At 49.1% G+C, this 17467-nt stretch overlaps 1 protein-coding gene and 1 long non-coding RNA gene across 2 annotated transcripts in view; both read left to right on the plus strand.

Annotated features, from left to right (window-relative positions):
* The window catches only part of LSAMP (limbic system associated membrane protein), an 814836-nt gene that overhangs the window by 197287 nt on the left and 600082 nt on the right, over nucleotides 1-17467 (plus strand). The gene's annotated exons all lie outside the window — the stretch shown is intronic.
* Nucleotides 8287-17467, plus strand: part of LOC137547354 (uncharacterized) — a 72935-nt gene continuing 63754 nt past the window's right edge. The window contains exon 1 of the long non-coding RNA XR_011026570.1: nucleotides 8287-9463. This is a non-coding gene — a long non-coding RNA (uncharacterized lncRNA). The remainder of the gene's footprint in view (nucleotides 9464-17467) is intronic.

Here is a 17467-nt window from a genome sequence, read left to right on the forward strand (position 1 = left end):
AGACAGAGGGAGCGCACTGCGCATGCGTAAAACTGGCCGCGACTGGCCAAAGTTACGGGACTCAGTAACAGCGATAGAAGAGGCTGAGGATGGCAGCGAGGGAGGGATCTGTGCGCATAATGGGTTGGAGGAAGCCGCAGTTATGTATAAAACTTTCACTATGCTGCGTCTCTGGTTTCCTTTAAAGGATACCAGAGCTGAAAAATAAAATGCAAATGGGTGGAGCGGACATGAATTAGGTGAAGTCCTGTGCTAAGCCACTGCGGGCGATTTCATTAAAAAGTAGGGGGACAGTAGAACAGGGGGGAGCGTTGGACATGAGGACACACACACACACACACACACACACACACACACACACACACACACACACACACACACACACACACACACACACACACACTATACAGACACACACACACACACTATACAGACACACACACACACACCTACACACACACCTACACACACACACACCTACACACACACACACACACACACACTATACAGACACACACACACACACTATACAGACACACACACACACACACACCTACACACACACCTACACACACACACACCTACACACACACCTACACACACACACACACACACACACACACACATATACACACACACACACACACACACACACACACACACACACACACACACACACACACACACACACACACACACACACACACACACACACACCTACATGCCATAGTACGTATACACACTGGCTGCATTCATACAAACACAGCACCTCTCACACAGTAGCACTGCTTATCTGGTGTCGCAAGCTTCAGCTCCCCACGTGCAGTGTGTCTCTCGCTCCTTCTCCCAGGCGGGCGGCATACTCATCATTTTCATGGGGGAGGAGCGCTGGACATTCCTTTGAACACTGATCTGTATCAGTGTTTATGTCAGCTCTGCAGTCGGGGGAGGCAGGGGGCTGCATGCATCTAGCAGAAGGGAGAACGGGCTGTAGCCTTTTCTCTTTTGCCTATTTATTTTGCAGGAATGACCTGGTGACTCCCCCTCTGCCTTTGTGGTACAGTCCACAATACAAAAAAAAAAACACAAGCAGATACATTGCCGGGAAAATCATTCGCCGTGTGCGCTCCAGCCGTGGCCGCGTCATTACAGGACGCGCATCACCGCCCAGCTCCTGCACTCATATCAGCAAGCCTCCCGCAATCAAGAACAAGCTTTGGGAGCTTGTCTTTGTTAGGAAGGGAGACACAGAGCAGGGCAATGCCGGAGCAGTGGCGGGGATGCGGAAATACAGCAAAAACCGGTATTTCCTAAAAGTGCTAACCGTGATTACCGTGCATTGTAAAACCGTGATATACCGTAATACCGGTAAATCGCGGCAACCCTAATCTGCAGATGAATGTCAGTTAACCACCCTGGCGTTCTATTAAGATCGCCAGGGCGGCTGCGGAAGGGTATGGCTCTCCTACTACATGGAAGGGGGTAACATTGGTCTGTGATCTTTCATTTTCAAAAGACTATGGTCTGATGTGTGTATGAGCCTTAAGAGACAGAGGATCAGCACAACAGCCAGGCAGTCTGCATTGTATAAAAGGAAACAAATAGGTCAGCCTCCATAATCCATATCACTCCCATTTGAGGTGTCCTTTAAGTACAAGTGTCTGACATTTGGCACATGAGGAGGACGCAAGAAAAAAGCACACATTGGGCCCTCAATAGCTCCTGGGCCCCATTTTGACTGGAGGTCTTATATAAAGGACAACTGAAATAAGAAGAATATGTAGGCTGCCATTTGTATTTCCTCTTAAACAATATCAGTTGCCTGGCATCCTGCTAGTCTATTTGGTGGCAGTAGTGTGTGAATAATACCAGGAACAAGCATGCAGCTAATCTTGTCAGAAACACCTGATCTGCTGCATGCTTGTTCAGGGTCTATGGCTAAAAGTATTAGAGGCAGAGGATTATCAGGACAGCCAGGCAACTAGTACTGCTTAAAGGATACCCGAGGTGACATGTGACATGATGAGATAGACATGTGTATTTACAGTGCCTTGCACACAAATAACTATGCTGTGTTCCTTTTTTCTTTCTCTGGCTGAAAGAGTTAAATATCAGGTATGTAAGTGGCTGACTCAGTCCTGACTCAGACAGGAAGTGACTACAGTGTGACTCTCACTGATAAGAAATTCCAACCCTTTCCTAGCAGAAAATGGCTTCGGAGAGCAAGAAAGAGATAAAAAGGGGAATTTCTTATATGTGAGGGTCACACTGTAGTCACTTCCTGTCTGAGTCAGGACTGAGTCAGCCACTTACATACCTGATATTTAACTCTTTCAGGCAGAGAAAGAAAAAAAGGAACCCAGCATAGTTATGTGTGTGCTAGGCACTGTACATACACATGTCTATCTCATTGTGTCACTTCGGGTATGGCAGCCTCCATATCCCTTTCCCTTCAGTTGTCCTTTAAGGTTGTCACTTAAGATAGAGTAGGGGGCAAATCCCAGACACCCACTCCATTGACAATTTTAAAAGGTGGGATTCTTTTTTTTTTTTTTTACAAGCACCCTTTATGTGGGCTTTTTGGTTCTTTGTAGCCCCTTACACACTACTAGGCGTTCTGGTTCACCATGAGCATGCTGGGTAATCTTTAAGGGCCCATTCACACTGGGACGGTTAGCGCCCGTTTACCGCTAATCGCCGATGATCTCTAGCACTTTTTAAAGCGCTGGTGCAATGTTAACTACATGGCAGTGACCTCACTGCTGTGATCACGGGCGATTAGCACTAAAAGCGCTACATGCAGCATTTTTTCTCGATTTTAGAGTGATCGTGATTGCAATGTATTTCACGATCACTCAAAAATTGCAAAAATGTCCAGTAAAAAATACTATAGTAAAAATAACTTGAATCCTTGTGCAGATTGTTTGATACTCCTCCCTATATTGCCTGATGAGGCGGGGTTGGACCTGCGAAACGCGTTGCATATCTTTTTGGAGTTCCTAATAAATGTGTTTGACTGTCTGAATCGCAGTCATTGTCGTGTCTGCTTGAGGAAGGTAAGACCACCACTTCCTCCTTCAATTTTGCCATTTAAGTTGGTTTTTAAGCTCATTTAATCTAATCTTATACTTTTGGCGCCTCTGTTTATTGTATACAAGTAAAAAATACTCGATTATGAGATAAAAAACGCCCCAGCAAAACGCTAGCGCTAATCGCTAGCGTTTTGGGGTCCTGAGTGTGAATGGGTCCTAACTCTATGTATGGGCCGACAATCATATTACTCACATTTCAAATGGATTTTAGGGTACTTGCTGGGACAATGATCTATCCCAGTGATTAAACTACAAGAGGCAGGGCCATCTAATTGTCTGTATGTGCTTGGACTGCTGCCCAGACTCCAGTTATGATAAATAAAGCAGTATCAGGATTAGTTTTGTGGATCTGCAGTTCTGCGGAGGTCTGTGACGCTCACGTCAGCCCGCTATCACTCCCAGCGCTCTTGTTTTTGCCATATCCGCCATGCGAGGTGATGATTATTCTGTTATTAGCGGAGTCAGATACACGCGTCGCAAGAAGCGTACCAGACTACGAGGAGTCCCGGGAACTGTGTGACTTTCTGAATTATGTTTGCGTTTCGTCTTTCAGACAAACACGAAACTTGTGAAATTTTTATCAACACAGCCAAACCGAAAATCTAAAAAATAATGGTGACAGCTGGAACGTGCAAATACCGCAGTGAACCCATCTATGATGTGCCGGGGTGTTCTATCGAGTAAAATCTAGGATAGACACGGATGGCTGGACAAGCAGGAAAGTGGGTGGGCCAGATGGGCCATACGCATTACACACAGAGGAGGGAATTGGGCGATTAACAGATTGTGGGTCAATGTGGGTGGAGCCAGTGCCGGGACAAGGTCCTCCAGCAGCCAAGGCTGAGACACCAAAGTGCGCCTCTTCATCCCTCCCACCCCAGCCGTCACACACTGATTGCTATTAGACTAATGCTGGGTACACACGTTGCGATTTCCCGCTCGATTCGTGGGATCGATTGGATCGATTTGATTATTTCCAACATGTTCGATCGGGTTTCGATGGATACAGCCGTCGATTTTGCATATTAAGTATGCGAAATCGACGGCTGTATCCATCGAAACCTGATCTAACATGTTGGAAATAATCAAATCAATCCCGCGGATCGAGCGGGAAATTGCAACGTGTGTACCCAGCATAAGAGGCGCCCCAGGGCCCCCAACCCTTCCAATCTGTAGTTATCTGGCTTGCAGTCACTGCCAGTATCCCCTTTTTTTATTTCTCTCTGCTTCAAACAAAATAGAGGAATGATAGCTGAGCTGAGTAAGTTGTGCGCCCCCTCCTACACTGCGCCCTGAGGCTGGAGCCTCTCTCGCCTCAGCCCGGCCCCGCCCTGCGCCCCCTCCTACACTGCGCCCTGAGGCTGGAGCCTCTCTCGCCTCTGCCCGGCCCCGCCCTGCGCCCCCTCCTACACTGCGCCCTGAGGCTGGAGTCACGGCAGCTGGTGATTTTCAGTAGTCCCATAAACCGCAATATTTATTCCAGCAAAGGGTTGCCAGTTTGTTTGTGAGGAATTGAGTTGTGAGGAAGGCAGTTTGGCGCAGGGACTTTAGTAAGTAGAGTGATGTGGTGATCGGTGCAAGTGTTTGGGAAGCAGCAGTGGGTATTGCTAAGTGTTTAGTTACTGGTGCAAGTGTATCGAAAGCAGTTGTGAACGAATGGTTAGAAATATCGGTAGAATGGTTAGTGAGGCATATCGTTAGGAGGGTTAGTGTTAGGCGTATTAGTAGGGGGGTTAGTGTTAGGTGTATTGTTCAGAGGGTTAGTGTTAGGTGTATTGTTCAGAGGGTTAGTGTTAGGCATATTGGTCAGAGGGTTAGTGTTAGGTGTATTGGTTGGAAGGTTAGTGTTTGGAGTATCAGTAGGGAAGTTAGTGTTAGGCGTATTAGTTGGAGGGTTAGTGTTAGGCGCATTGGTTGGAGGGTTAGTGTTAGGCGTATTGGTTGGAGAGTTAGTGTTAGACGCATTGGTTGGAGGGTTAGCGTTAGGCGTATTGGTCGGAGGGTTAGTGTTAGGCGTATTGGTCGGAGGGTTAGCGTTAGGCGTACTGGTCGGAGGGTTAGTGTTAGGCGTATTGGCTGGAGAGTTAGTGTTAGACGTATTGGTCGGAGGCTTAGCGTTAGGCGTATTGGTCGGAGGGTTAGTGTTAGGCGTATTGGTTGGAGATTTAGTGTTAGGCGCATTGGTTGGAGGGTTAGTGTTAGGCGTATTGGTCAGAGGCTTAGTGTTAGGCGTATTGGTCGGAGGGTTAGCGTTAGGCGTATTGGCCGGAGGGTTAGTGTTAGGTGTATTGGTCGGAGGGTTAGTGTTAGGTGTATTGGTCGGAGGGTTAGTGTTAGGTGTATTGGTCGGAGGGTTAGTGTTAGGTGTATTGGCCGGAGGGTTAGTGTTAGGCGTATTGGTCGGAGGGTTAGTGTTAGGCGTATTGGTCGGAGGGTTAGCGTTAGGCGTATTGGTCGGAGGGTTAGCGTTAGGCGTATTGGTCGGAGGGTTAGCGTTAGGCGTATTGGTCGGAGAGTTAGCGTTAGGCGTATTGGTCGGAGGGTTAGCGTTAGGCGTATTGGTCAGAGGGTTAGTGTTAGGTGTATTGGTCGGAGGGTTAGCGTTAGGCGTATTGGTCGAAGGGTTAGTGTTAGGTGTATTGGTCGGAGGGTTAGTGTTAGGTGTATTGGTCGGAGGGTTAGTGTTAGGCGTATTGGTCGGAGGGTTAGCGTTAGGCGTATTGGTCGGAGGGTTAGCGTTAGGCGTATTGGTCGGAGGGTTAGTGTTGAGCGTATTGGTCGGAGGCTTAGTGTTAGGTGTATTGGTCGGAGGGTTAGTGTTAGGTGTATTGGTCGGAGGGTTAGTGTTAGGTGTATTGGCCGGAGGGTTAGTGTTAGGCGTATTGGTCGGAGGCTTAGTGTTAGGCGTATTGGTTAGAGGGTTAGTGCTAGGCGTATTGGTTGGAGGGTTAGTGTTAGGCGTATTGGTCGGAGGGTTAGCGTTAGGCGTATTGGTCGGAGGGTTAGTGTTAGGCGTATTGGTTGGAGGCTTAGTGTTAGGCGTATTGGTCGGAGGGTTAGTGTTAGGCGTATTGGTCGGAGGCTTAGTGTTAGGCGTATTGGTCGGAGGCTTAGTGTTAGGCGTATTGGTCGGAGGGTTAGTGTTAGGCGTATTGCTCGGAGAGTTAGTGTTAGGCGTATTGGTCGGAGGGTTAGTGTTAGGCTTATTGGTTGGAAGGTTAGTGTTTGGAGTATCAGTAGGGAATTTAGTGTTAGGCGTATTGATTGGAGGGTTAGTGTTAGGCGTATTGGTTGGAGGGTTAGTGTTAGGTGTATTGGTCAGAGGGTAAGTGTTAGGCGTATTGGTCGGAGGGTTAGCGTTAGGCTTATTGGTCGGAGGGTTAGCGTTAGGCGTATTGGTCTGAGGGTTAGCGTTAGGCGTATTGGTCAGAGGGTTAGCGTTAGGCGTATTGTTCAGAGGGTTAGCGTTAGGCGTATTGGTCGGAGGGTTAGCGTTAGGCGTATTGGTCGGAGGGTTAGTGTTAGGCGTATTGGTCGGAGGGTTAGTGTTAGGCGTATTGCTCGGAGAGTTAGTGTTAGGCGTATTGGTCGGAGAGTTAGTGTTAGGCGTATTGCTCGGAGAGTTAGCGTTAGGCGTATTGCTCGGAGAGTTAGCGTTAGGCATATTGGTCAGAGGGTTAGCGTTAGGCGTACTGGTCGGGTTAGTTTTAGGCGTATTGGTTGGAGGGTTAGTGTTAGGCGTGTTGGTCGGAGGGTTAGCGTTAGGTGTATTGGTCGGAGGGTTAGCGTTAGGCGTATTGGTCGGAGAGTTAGTGTTAGGCGTATTGCTCAGAGAGTTAGTGTTAGGCGTATTGGTCGGAGGGTTAGCGTTAGGCGTATTGGTCAGAGGGTTAGCGTTAGGCGTATTGGTCGGAGGGTTAGCGTTAGGCGTATTGGTCGGAGAGTTAGTGTTAGGCGTATTGCTCGGAGAGTTAGTGTTAGGCGTATTGGTCGGAGGGTTAGTGTTAGGCTTATTGGTTGGAAGGTTAGTGTTTGGAGTATCAGTAGGGAATTTAGTGTTAGGCGTATTGATTGGAGGGTTAGTGTTAGGCGTATTGGTTGGAGGTTTAGTGTTAGGTGTATTGGTCGGAGGCTTAGTGTTAGGCGTATTGGTCGGAGGCTTAGTGTTAGGCGTATTAGTTGGAGGGTTAGTGTTAGGCGCATTGGTTGGAGGGTTAGTGTTAGGCGTATTGATTGGAGGGTTAGTGTTAGGCGTATTGATTGGAGGGTAAGTGTTAGGCGTATTGGTCGGAGGCTTAGTGTTAGGCGTATTGGTCGGAGGCTTAGTGTTAGGCGTATTGGTCGGAGGGTTAGCGTTAGGCGTGTTGGTCGGAGGGTTAGCGTTAGGCGTATTGGTCGGAGGGTTAACGTTAGGCGTATTGTTCGGAGGGTTAGCGTTAGGCGTATTGGTCGGAGGGTTAGCGGGTCAGCGTTAGGCGTATTGGTCGGAGGGTTAGCGTTAGGCGTATTGGTCGGAGGGTTAGCGTTAGGCGTATTGGTCGGAGGGTTAGCGTTAGGCGTATTGGTCGGAGGGTTAGCGTTAGGCGTATTGGTCGGAGGGTTAGCGTTAGGCGTATTGGTCGGAGGGTTAGTGTTAGGCGTATTGGTCGGAGGGTTAGTGTTAGGCGTATTGGTCGGAGGGTTAGTGTTAGGTGTATTGGTCGGAGGGTTAGTGTGTATCAGTAGAAAGGTTAGCTTTTGGCATATAGGTAGGGAGGCAAGTGTCAAGGGTATCGGTAGCAGGGTTAGTGTCAGGCATATTGTTAGTGTTTGGAGTTTCGGTAAAAGGGTCAGCGTTTGACGTACAGGTGGGAAAGTTAGTGTTAGGTGATTAGTTTAGATGTGAAACTCCATTCCTGAAGAGTTGAGGTCCTCACACATTTTTGGCACAGCTCAAAGCGCCGTGGGCAGAAACCACCTGATTCGCTGAAGAGGGGAAACAGCTCCACAGTATGTTGCTGAAGCATCATCCCCTTATTCCTGAATATTACTCCAGCAATTAGATCAGTCTGAATTTATATTATGTATGTATATAACCCCTTTTTTCAACTATAATCTACACCCATCATAACAAACTGTTCCCTTAGCAACGGTATGCATGGTGCAGGTGTGACTCTCCCAGAATCCCTCTCTCTGTGTCCTCCCCCACAATCCTTTGCTGCATTAGCCTCAGTGTGCGCACTGGAATCTCTGTGCCATTCTTTAGCTCTCTGCAGAGTTCATTCCTCCATTTCTTTTGTGTTTCTTGAAGACATTAGTCTATCGGGATCGGGCCAATCAATGAATAAATAGCAGAGATGCCAATTTCTGACAGATCTCCTCTCGTTTCCCGCCTGTCGTGACGGATACGCCGGGTTATTTACCTGGATGGGCCATCGATCATCGGTACTCTGGTCAGAATATTTCCAGCTCTCTGAGTTCCCAGGATGCTCGATTGAAAGGATATCAGTCAATTTCTCAGTTGTGTTATCGAGCCGGCATATAAAAAGACAAGATGAAGAGCTGAAGAATCACAACACTATTTACAATTTACAGAGAGCAGAGGGGAGCCGCGTGCTGCAGAACAATACCGCCTGGCCTGGCTGTTATTATCATAATTATCAGGGCTGGGATCAGGATTCATAACGCCCTGAGTGAGGCCAGTATCACACTGCGGACTGGCGGCTGCGGGCCGGCCTGGGGGTCTCCCTGCACCACCAAAACCAGGCCTTTGGGGATTACTGCGTTAGTGTGCGGTAATTCTCGTCTGGCAGCTGACCAAGCAGGAAGTGAGGATCACTTCCTGTGGCTGAAGCGATCATGTTCGTGGAAGCAAATTGCTAAAAAATACGCTTCCGCGCATTTGCGATATGTTAAATTTGCGAATGTTTTTTACAGACGCGTCGCCATAGACTTACATGACTTCCGGCCCACTGCACGTTGCCGGCAGTTGCTGAAGAACCACGTGGTAACCTACCGTGTTTCCCCTAAAGTAAGACATCCCCTGAGAATAAGACCTAGCAGGAACTCCTAGAACGCTTGAAATATAAGACCTCCCCTGAATGTAAGCCCTAGGAGAAGCCCACATGAAACCAGCAAGTCCCGCTCAATACAAAGCCTGGATACAGGAGAGCAGCAGTATAATGGGAGTTCTACAGTCCTGTATATGTGCCTCAGGAAATTTGTGTTTTTGTTGGAGCCAGCCGTCCTGATCTGTGGTGATAAGCAGCAGCAGCACTTCACCTCTTCCCAGGACACACAGCTTATCCTATCATAGCTCTGGGGAGCCTGACAGAGTTATCTGCCTGCAAGAAATAGACTCATATCCACATGATCAGCAGAATCAGTTTCTTGTAAGTGAGACCCTATATCTGCAAACCACAAGCTCTGTGCATGCTGCTTGTGTTTCAGCATGGCATGCAGTATATACATTTTGCATAGGAAAACTACCAGTGTTTCCCCAAAAATAAGACCTCCCCTGAAAATATCTCTTTAAGTGGCTGCAGTCCTGTCTCTGAGTCCGCCAGGAGAGAGGTGCGATATACATGTTTTGTATCTTGTAAGTAAAAACACAATGGGCTTGATTCACTAACCGGCGCTAAGCCGGTTAGTGTGCCCTAAGTGTTAGTGAGCGCAAACCACGGCGTTAGGTGGTTTGCACCCACACATTTGAAACAATCCCGCATACTGCGTGCAGTGTGGGTAATAGTGCGCGCTGCTGGCCCTTAAAAAAGTCACTCCCGGAGCGACGAAAAGGGCGCATTGGGTGTCCGTTAAGCAGCGCAATGGTGCGCCACTTCGGGGGCATCCGATGCGCCATTTTCGTCGCACCGGGTGTGACTTTTAAGGGCCAGCGGGTGCAACATTATCGTCGCACCGCGCACTAATATTGGCGCACTCGCACGGGGCTGCGCGCACAGTAAGTTTGCGCACACTAGCGGCCATTGGTTCCTGGCCGTGTCTATCAATGTAAGCCACTCCCAGAGTCGGGACAAGGTCCTCCAGCACCCAAGGCTGAGACACCAAAGTGCGCCCCTCCATCCCTCTCACCCCAGCTGTCACACACTGATTGCTATTAGACTAAGAGGGCCACAGGGCCCACAACCTCCCCACCACTAGAGTTGGGCCGAACCTCCGATTTTCGGTTCGCGAACCGGGTTCGCGAACTTCCGCGGAAGGTTCGGTTCGCGTTAAAGTTCGCGAACCGCAATAGACTTCAATGGGGATGCGAACTTTGAAAAAAAAAATAATTATGCTGGCCACAAAAGTGATGGAAAAGATGTTTCAAGGGGTCTAACACCTGGAGGGGGGCATGGCGGAGTGGGATACACGCCAAAAGTCCCCGGGAAAAATCTGGATTTGACGCAAAGCAGCGTTTTAAGGGCAGAAATCACATTGAATGCTAAATGACAGGCCTAAAGTGCTTTCAAACATCTTGCATGTGTATACATCAATCAGGTAGTGTAATTAAGGTACTGCTTCACACTGACACACCAAACTCACCGTGTAACGCACTGCAAACAGCTGTTTGTGTAGTGACGGCCGTGCTGGACTGGTGCGCACCATGGCGAGAGTGCAGGTTTTGGTGGCTTTACAGCCCATATGGTCGGCCTGGCTGATGTAGCTGAATGACATAACAGTGACTGTCCAGCTGATCAAATTTGGTCTGACCACAATGAAGCAACGACCTTATTATCTTTTGTGTGCCCCCCGAGACACTCATCTAGGCGCCGGTCATTGCTTCATTGTGATACGCAAGCCCCTTCACCACGGCAAGGTAATGATCACGAAGGGGAATGGGCGCATGTACATGCCTTTTCTTTTGTTGTTGCAGCTGCCCGCAGTGCAGCCAGAAAAATTAGGCAGTCATGTTCACTGAACACAACAGGTATGCAGTGGCGGGTTCACTGAACAGGTATACAGTGGCGGGTCCACTGAACAGAACAGGTATACAGTGGCGGGTCCACTGAACAGAACAGGTATACAGTGGCGGGTCCACTGAACAGAACAGGTATACAGTGGCGGGTTCACAGAACAGGTATGCAGTGGCAGGTTCACTGAACACAACAGGTATGCAGTGGCGTGTTCACTAAACAGGTATACAGTGGCGGGTCCACTGAACAGAACAGGTATACAGTGGCGGGTTCACAGAACAGGTATGCAGTGGCAGGTTCACTGAACACAACAGGTATGCAGTGGCGTGTTCACTAAACAGGTATACAGTGGCGGGTCCACTGAACAGAACAGGTATACAGTGGCGGGTTCACTGAACAGAACAGGTATACAGTGGCGGGTCCACTGAACAGAACAGGTATACAGTGGCGGGTTCACAGAACAGGTATGCAGTGGCAGGTTCACTGAACACAACAGGTATGCAGTGGCGTGTTCACTAAACAGGTATACAGTGGCGGGTCCACTGAACAGAACAGGTATACAGTGGCGGGTTCACAGAACAGGTATGCAGTGGCAGGTTCACTGAACACAACAGGTATGCAGTGGCGTGTTCACTAAACAGGTATACAGTGGCGGGTCCACTGAACAGAACAGGTATACAGTGGCGGGTTCACTGAACAGGTATACAGTGGCGGGTCCACTGAACAGAACAGGTATACAGTGGCGGGTTCACAGAACAGGTATGCAGTGGCAGGTTCACTGAACACAACAGGTATGCAGTGGCGGGTTCACTGAACAGGTATACAGTGGCGGGTCCACTGAACAGAACAGGTATACAGTGGCGGGTCCACTGAACAGAACAGGTATACAGTGGCGGGTTCACAGAACAGGTATGCAGTGGCAGGTTCACTGAACACAACAGGTATGCAGTGGCGTGTTCACTAAACAGGTATACAGTGGCGGGTCCACTGAACAGAACAGGTATACAGTGGCGGGTTCACAGAACAGGTATGGAGTGGCAGGATCACAGTACAGGTATGCAGTGGGCTGAGGGCTCACTGAACAGAACAGGTATGCAGTGGCAGGATCACTGAACAGGTATGCAGTGGCAGGATCACAGTACAGGTATGCAGTGGGCTGAGGGCTCACTGAACAGAACAGGTATGCAGCCAGGAAGAAGTTAAGCCTAACTAATCTTTCCCTATATGAGAGACTGCAGCAGCTCGCCCTACTCTCACTAATGCAGGCACACGAGTGGCCGTAATGGCCGCCGCTGCCTGCCTTATATAAGGGGGGGTGGGGCTCCAGGGGCTAGTGTAGCCTAATTGGCTACACTGGGCCTGCTGACTGTGATGTAGAGAGTCAAAGTTGACCCTCAGGTGCATTATGGGACGAACCGAACTTCTTCCGCAAAACGTTCGCGTGCGGTACCCGCACGCGAACCACCTACGTTCGCGCGAACCACGTTCGCCGGCGAATCGTTCGGCCCAACTCTACCCACCACCTTAATATCTAGTTATCTGGTTTGCAGTCACTGCCATGTATCCCCTTTTCTTATTTCTTTGTGCTTCAAACACAATTAGGAATGACAGCTGAATGAATTGTGCGCCCCCTCCTACACTGCGCCCTGAGGCTGGAGCCTCTCCAGCCTATGCCTCGGCCCGGCCCTGGCCACTCCCATTAGCTTACATTGATAGGCAGGGTCAGGAGCCAATGAAAGCGGCTCCTGACCGGCTCACATGACTGAGTGAATGTGAGGAGGATCCCGGTGTACGGCGGTTGTGGCGGGTATGCGCGGTGATTTTTGTCGGGATTCCGTCGGTATTGTAGCAGCGGTCTCTGGTCCTTATGGGGGCAGAGACCGCTGGTACTTAAGTGGTTATGTATAGAGATGTGGCGAACTGTTCGCCCGGCGAACATCTCTGGGGCTTTTACTACTTCCGGGTCGCACTGAGCCGGAGTAGTACGCCTGCGCTGGCCGGCGGAGCGCGTCCTAGATCGCGCTCCTGTTGCCGGGCCCTCTCTGCACGTGACGGCGTTCATGACGTCACGCACACGCGTGGAAAGTGCCCGGCAACAGGAGCGCGATCTAGGACGCGCTCCGCCGGCCAGCGCAGGCGTACTACTCCGGCTCAGTGCGACCCGGAAGTAGCAAAAGCCCCATGGATTTGGAGATGTTCGCCGGCGAACGGTTCTGGAACCGTTCGCCACATCTCTAGTTATGTAGCATGAGATAGTGCCCCGAGTATAGGTAGCCAGAAGCACCCCTCCTCCCCTCCAGTTTAGGCACCCTCCCCCCTTTCCCCCAGAATAGGGAAGACAAGACACAGAACAATTGTATCATGCTTTTCTCCTGGCGGACTCAAAGCGCCAGAGCTGCAGCCACTAGGAGGCGCTCCACCTATCTAATCGTTATGGTAGCCTTGAAAAAAAATCGACTTGTTACCACTTCTCCCCCTAACTATCCTGGTTTGCACAAATGTTTTTTTTTTGCAATTTAGATGAAAAAGCATTACAACTGTAACATGCACAATGAACAGATAGATTATGTAATATCAAATCAATTTTGAAATCGAAATGACTTGTAAATCGTAATTGTGAACTTTTATACAAAATTTCACGTATGCGAAATTAGCACATGATGATTATTCATCACTAATAATGAATACAATCAGCCTGTATACCTACCAAAGATAAAAAACCACAGAAGCCGCCTTACAGGGGGCACCAGCGATACAGAACCTATCTCAGGAGGTAGAGAAGCAAAACTGATGAATCTGATATACATAAAATCCGCACGTTAGCAAAGTCCATCGCCGGCTCTCTAAATCCCCCAAAATCCCATCGCTGAACTCGGCGTGATTCCCCAGCGCCCGTCCTTTCCTGCCGCACGAAAAAGCGAAAATTCATTAAATATTTGCTCACATTGGCAGAGGAAATGGAACGCGTCAACCGTCAAGGTTGTCATTTGCAAGGTATATACCAAGAGGTGAATACAGGGGGGGGGGGGGGGGGGGGACCACAGACGTGCGTCTGAATGCGGAGCATGAAAGGGTGCTGGGAGTGGAGAGAGGCATTTCTACCAATATATCAATAGACGAGCCAAACTCATTAGAGAGGATCTGCATATTGCATACACGATGAGGATTAAAGAGAACCCGAGGTGGGTTTGAAGAATATTATCTGCATACAAAGGCTGGATCTGCCTATACAGCCCAGCCTCTGTTGCTATCCCAAACCCCCCTAAGGTCCCCCTGCACTCTGCAATCCCTCATAAATCACAGCCACGCTGCTGACAAACAGTTTGTCAGAGCTGGCTGTGTTTATCTCTATAGTGTCAGTCTGCTGCTCTCCCCGCCTCCTGCAGAACTCCGGTCCCCGCCTGCATCCCTTCCCTCCCTGCTGATTGGAGGGAAGGGACGGGGGCAGGGACTGGAGCTATGCAGGAGGCGGGGGGAGCAGCTGAGACTGACACTACAGATGTAAACACAGCCTCACAGCACGGCTGTGATTTATGAGGGATTGCAGAGTGCAGGGGGACCTTAGGGGGGTTTGGGATAGCAACAGAGGCTGGGCTGTATAGGCAGATCCAGCCTCTGTATGCAGATAACATTCTTTAAAACACACCTCGGGTTCTCTTTAATTAAAACTGTTGCATCGCAAAGCATAAGCAAATTATAAATGTTGTCATGTGTTGCTTCAACACTCTTGTAACTACTACTACTTAGTATATGTGTAAAGTATATGTGTATATACTTAGTATATGTGTATATACTACCTACTTAGTATATGTGTAAAGGACGAATGCCTGGGGCTTTAAAACTCTCAGGTCGGTTTCACACCAGCAACTAGCGTTTTGGATCCGATTGCACCGCAAACACTAAAAACAGGCTTGGGAGTTATCTCACTTCTGGCAGCAAGCCAAACTTTAAAGAGGAACTCCAGTGAAAATAAAGTAATGAAAAAAGTGCCTCATTTTTACAATAATTATGTATAAATGATTTAGTCAGTGTTTGCCCGTTGTAAAATCTTTCCTGTCCCTGATTTACATTCTAACATTTATCACATGGTGACATTCTTACTGCTGGCAGGTGATGTCACTGGAAGGGGATGCTGCTTGCTTTTTTGGCAGTTGGACACAGCTGTGATTTCTCAAAATGCAACAAGGCTCCCACAGTGTGATGTCAGAACCCTGGTGCTGACATCACACTGTGGGAGGGGTCTCACCACAATATCAGCCATACAGAGCCCCCTGATGATCCGTTTGTGAAAAGGAAAAGATTTCTCATGTTAAATATGGTATCACCTACTGATTGGGATGAAGGTCAATTCTTGGTTACAACAACACTTTTAATCATTATGCTGCTGTGTTGACTACAGTTCCTCACTGTCGCAAAAATCTTAAAATACAACAGTATATAGTCAATTGACTTGTTGCATTGGTCAACTCTCCTTAAGTAGACTGGTCAGCTCTCCTTATCTACCTGTTTATCAGAGCGGTATGGAAGAATAGATTGCGCTCCCTCAGCAGCGAGATCTGAGAGGCGGTAACAGGATAGGGCGTATCACCCGGCATCAATGACACCCGGCGTATAAGACGACCCCTGACTTTTCAGAAGATTTTTAAGGGTTAAAAAGTAGTCTTATACGCAGGGCCGGCCCTAGACTTTTTGCCGCCTGAGGCAAATTTTTTTAAAAAAATTGCCACCGCCGCCCCTCCCCCCCCCTCGGGGGGGGGGGGGGGCGCTCTGGGGGGCCGCCGAGCTGGAGGGGTAGCTGGCAGGACGGGGGTATTGGGCCAGCGGCGGGGAGGGGGGTCAGACCCCCCCCTCCCTCGCCTGGGTCCCCCGTCCTCCGCTCCCCTCCAGCCTAAATAGACGCAGCCGTATATGTAAGAGGCACGGGCGGGGAGGACACTCACCTCTTCCCAGCATGCGCTCCACTGACATCACTTCCTGCAGCGTTGCAGGAAGTGATGTCAGTGGAGCGCACGCTGGAGCGAGGAGGAGGTGAGTGTCTCCCCGCCCGTGCCTCTTACATATACGGCTGCGTCTATTTAGGCTGGAGGGGAGTGGAGGACGGGGGACCCAGGCGAGGGAGGGGGGGGTCCGACCCCCCTCCCCGCCGCTGGCCCAATACCCCCGTCCTGCCAGCTACCCCTCCAGCTCGGCGGGCCGGCTCCCCGCACCCACGGACGGGCGGGTGCCGCCCCTGGAAATTTGCCGCCTGAGGCAAAAGTTTCACCCCGCCTCATGAGCGGGCCGGCCCTGCTTATACGCAGGAATATACAGTATATATAAACACATACAAATAAGACATATGTTTCTTCCAGAGTACAATGAGCCATACATTACTTTTCTCCTATGTTGCTGTCACTTAAAGTGAACCTTAAGTCACCGATAAAAAATGAGATTTACTCACCTGGGGCTTCCCTCAGCCCCCAGCAACCGACCGGTGCCCTCGCAGCCCCGATCTGACGCTCCAGGACCCGCCGGCGAACACTTCCGGTTTGGCCGTCACCGGCTGACAGGCATGGGAACGCGAGTGATTCTTCGCGTTCCCAGCCTGTATATCGCCCCCTATGCTGCTATTGCGGCCAGGGCACCAATCGGCTGCTGGGGGCTGAGGGAAGCCCCAGGTGAGTAAATCTCATTTTTAATCGGTGACTTAAAGGGGAACTGAAGAGAGAGGTATATGGAGGCTGTCTTGTTTATTTCCTTTTAATCAATACCAGTTGCCTGGCAGCCCTGCTGGTCTATTTCTCTGCAGTAGTATCTGATTAAAACCAGAAACAAGCATGCAGCTAGTCTTGTCAGATCAGACTTATAAGTCTGAACCACTGAAACACCTGATCTGCTGCATGCTTGTTCAGGGGCTATGGCTAATAGTATTAGAGGCAAAGGATCAGCAGGGCTGCCAGGCAACTGGTATTGTCTAAAAGGAAATAAACATGACAGCCTCCATATACCTCTCTCTTCAGTTCCCCTTTAAGGTTCACTTTAAAGCGGACCCAAACCAAACATTTTTTTTATTAAAAATATTTAGTTGCACCACTCTGACACATACAAATATAAATAAACACTCCTTCAAGCCTATGAGCATTTCAGTGCCTGCTTTTCACCCTCCTCTTTGCATAACTAGGGTTATACAGGTGGCAGCCATTAGCAAATCCTCCTTTGCTGAACACCATCTACTCCACCAGTTTGCCGGATTATTTGCCGGCAATATGAAAGGAAGGGAGAGGTTCCTCCAATAAATGTAAAATATTTTATATTTATCATCACGCAGTTGAAAAAAGGCTGCTATTTATTATTATAATTTAGAAAATAGATTTTATTTCTGAAATCTTGTAATTTTAGTTTGGGTCCACTTTAACAGTAGGTAGTAGAAATCTGACACAACTGACAGATTCTGGGCTAGTTCATCTCTCCATAGGGGATTCTCAGCATGGTCTTTATTGTTTG

This window comes from Hyperolius riggenbachi, chromosome 2 (genome assembly GCF_040937935.1).
Source record: "Hyperolius riggenbachi isolate aHypRig1 chromosome 2, aHypRig1.pri, whole genome shotgun sequence".
Lineage (NCBI taxonomy): Eukaryota > Metazoa > Chordata > Amphibia > Anura > Hyperoliidae > Hyperolius > Hyperolius riggenbachi.